Source organism: Echinops telfairi, unplaced genomic scaffold, assembly GCF_000313985.2.
Source record: "Echinops telfairi isolate 266 unplaced genomic scaffold, ASM31398v2 ScPeMD7_7462;HRSCAF=8500, whole genome shotgun sequence".
Taxonomy (NCBI): Eukaryota; Metazoa; Chordata; class Mammalia; order Afrosoricida; family Tenrecidae; genus Echinops; species Echinops telfairi.
Window position 1 is genome coordinate 5,550,954 of NW_022111362.1, and position 4,033 is coordinate 5,554,986.

The 4,033-nt window shown below is 34.9% G+C and overlaps 1 protein-coding gene across 4 annotated transcripts in view; it reads right to left on the minus strand.

Annotated features, from left to right (window-relative positions):
• The window catches only part of SYNDIG1 (synapse differentiation inducing 1), a 268,069-nt gene that overhangs the window by 162,340 nt on the left and 101,696 nt on the right, over positions 1–4,033 (minus strand). The window lies entirely within an intron of this gene.

Consider the following 4,033-nt stretch of genomic DNA (forward strand, 5'->3'; position numbering starts at 1 on the left):
TTTTGTCCGTTCAGGAAGTTGATGGACATCCAGAAAGAGGTTTGTCACCAATCAACATTTCACCTTTTTGGAAACAAGAGAACCACTTGTACACTTGAGTTTTTCCCATAGTGCTGTTCTTGTAAGCTATGCTCAACATCACAACAGTTTCTATGGAATTTTCTCCAAACAGGAAACAAAATTTCACAGACACAAGGTAGTCTCTTAAATCGACCATCACAAAAAAATGAGATGCAAGTGAAACTGCTTTGATGAAAAAATTCACTGTCATGAGAGAGAGAACCTTCCCAGGCAACGCCACTGGGTGCACTAACCCAGAGCGAGTTGCTTGATACTCACATAGCGGGAAACATGCATACAATGAAAGCTCTGCTTTGCCCAGAGCAATTCTGTTTTTTCGGCGGGTACTCCCTCATATACTTTCTTTTCCACTATACATGAAACATTCACCAGAACATACCATATATTAGGTTTTAAAACAGGCCTCAATAAGTTTTAAAACACTGGTATATTACAAAGTGTATTCTCTTATCACAATGCTATAAAATTGGAAACTATCAATAGGATGATCAAGGGAAAAGCTAAATTCATGGAAATTGTGTAAAACTACTGGGTAATATAAGAAAAAAAGGAATTTTTAAAATTCTTTGAATCAAAGAGGAACAAAAGTACAACATGCCAAAATACTTTCGGTGTACAGCAAAAACAATGCTCAGAGAGTAATTTATAGTAAGAAATTTACACATCAAATGTGAAATAAAAATCCAATCAACACCTTAAAGCAACATTCCTACCAGTTACAAAAATATCAGCAAAACAAAAAGAAGAGACTAAATACTGGAACAGAAAAAATTTAATGAAAAAATATAAAAATACATAAAAAATTTAAAGGAGTTGTTCTTTTAAAAAAGTAACAAAAATGAAAATCACTGGCAAATCTAACAAGGCAAAGAAGGAAAAAATACAAACAACACAAATAAGAAATGAAGTAGATGACAGAACCAATGGAAATTAAAAGAATAATAGAGAATACTATGAAGAAATGTACTGCAAAAAATTTGAAAATATAGAAAATATAGATGCATTTCTAGAAATATACTAGCTACCTAAACTCGTAGCTGGACTGAAGTAAAAATGAGAACAAGACCAGTAACAAAAGAAGAAATTGATCAGGTCATTACAAAACTCTCAACAACAAAAAGTCTGGGCGCAGGCAACCTCACTGATGAATTCTACTAAACTGTCTCAAAAAACTTGACATTAATTCTATTCAAGCTGTTCCAAAATATAGAATGTAAAAACGGGTGGAAAACTCTCAAATTTTAAAAGAGTACTCAGAGAGCAATATAGAATATAGAAAAGGGTAGAAAACTCATACATTTTTAAAAAGTTGGAAATAAAATGACCATTTTGTCCAGTCATCCCTCTACATAGTAGATGTCATAAAGACTAAGAGCCATGACATGTTCATCAAAGCACTATCTAAAATTACAAAACGATGTAAATAACCCAAATGCCCATCAATGGTACATACACATAATGGAATGCCACATAACATTAAAGAATAATGATGAGTCTATGAAAAACTTTATAACAAGAATGAACCTGGAAGACATTCTCACTCAATGCTGACTCCTAGTGACCCCCTGTGGGTTTCCAAGACTATAACTGTTTACGGGAAGAGAAAGTCCAGTCTTTCTCTGATGGAGTGTCTTGTCATTTTGAACTACTGACCATGTGGATCACAGCCCAGTATTTAACTATTACACCATCAGGGCATCATCTGGAACACTTTAGGCTGAGTGAAATTAGTCCATCACATATGAATAAATATTGTATGTGATCACTACTGTAAAAAATTGATAAAACATTTTCAGAATAAAAGAAGCATTCTTTGTAGTCACTGGCTAGAGAGTAGAGAAGGGTTAATGGGTAAAGAGGAAGGCAATATATAGGAAGAGGGGATGGCAAAAAATGAAGGTAGAGGAAGACATTGGGATGCTTGCAAGAGTTAAAGACAACAGATGCAAATGCTATTATATACATAACTCTGTAAGAACTTTAATCTACTAGAAGCTGCTTGGATAGACATGTATGCTGAATAGGTGTCAGAGGAAAAGTGGGAATACACTAATTAACATGCATAGGTTTGACAGAAAAACATTTGTATATATGTATTTACCTATGCTGCAAATGTATCCATGAAGGTAATGGTACATTCAGAAGGCGATGTTATGAAAATTTCTTACACATAAACAGAACCTTAGGGGAATGAATTACTGGTCCTACTGACTCAGGACCAGAGCCTCTGTGGTCATCAAGGTCAATCTGTGATAACGTAATTCACAAACACAATGTATATCCTGCTTTGGGGATAGTGACTTCAGTCTTCAAAGGGTTGTGAGCAGCCATCTCTCAGGTGCAACTCTTGTGCTCTTCCCATGCAGAAGAAAAGAAGAGTGATGAAAAACGAAAGACAAAATAAATAAATAAATAAATAAAATTAAAAAACTTAAAAAAAAGAAAAACGAAAGACACCTGGGAACAAGCTGTGCAATGGATCATGGATCACGAAAACATCAGTTTCCACACCTGTGAGACCAGAAGAACTAGATAGTTTCAGGATACCACTACCAACTGCTCTGTGGAGACTCAGCACGTAACATTGTAAAAATTCATTACTAGTCAAAGAGATCTACAAATACAATTTGATCCAATTCACACACCAATATCATTTTTCAGGAGATGAAAAAGCTAATCACCAACTTTTTATGGAAAACAAAGCACTACTAAAAAGGAATACAAGTAGAAGATCTCTCACTTCCTGAACTCAATACATACTACACATCCATGGTAGTCAAAGCAACTTGGTACTGTTACAACGATAAACAAGCAGACCAATGGAAGAGAACAGAGAGCCCAGAAGTGAACACACCCACTTGCAAAGGCCTGAAACACATTAAATTGAGGAGGAATAGTCTTTTCAAAAAAATGGTGATGGCAAAACTGGATTTCTAGTTGCATTAAAATAAAACAGAACCCATACAAGACTCCATATACAAAAGGAACTCAAGATCAATTAAAGACCTAAATAGAAACCCTACAACAATGATCATCAATGGAAAATAGGGACATATGATGTTACTATTTTTAAGTTCCACTGAGTTCTGATTCAGAGCAACCCTATTACAACAGAATGAAACACTGGCTGCCCCTACACCACAATCATAATTGTACTTGAACCTTTTGTTGCAGCCTCTGTGCCCATTCATCTTATTGAGGTTTTCCTCTTTATCACTAACTTTCTACCTTACCAAGCATGATGGCCTTTTCCAGGGACTGAACACTCTTGATAACATGCTATGGACAAACTTAGGGGCCCTAATACCTGGTATAAACTTACCATCAAACATAACAAAAAGAAAAAAAACCCTGCACTATGAAAAGAATACATGTCTGGGACCTCCTAAAAACAATACATCAATGTGCATCAAAGAGTTCATCAAAAGTATAAAATGAGAGCCCACATACTGGGTAACATTTTTTAAAATTTTGGTGATGATATATTGGACAAGAATTTAATCTCCAAAATTTCTAGATTGTCAACACCTTCACAATAAAAATAAGAATAATCCAATTAAAAAAGAGCAGAGGATATGAACAGACAGTTCACTAAAGAAGAAATTCATGCATCAATAAATGGTTCAAAATGCTCATGATCATTAGCTATGTGAGAGAAGCAAATCCAAACAACTCTAAGGTACCACCTCATCCTAGCATTGGTAATTTAATTAAAAAACAGAAAACAACAAATGATGGAGAGGGTATAGAGATTGGGACCTTCATACTTTGTTGGTGAGTAAAAGAGTACAACGAATATGAAAAGTGGTATTGTGCTTCCTCAAAATTTTGGTAATAGAGATATGACATGGGCCAGCAATCCCTCTATTTGGTATATATCCTAAAGAAAAATAAGGGCCACAGGAAAAATACTATATGTGCACACCCATGTTCATCAAAGCACCATTTACAA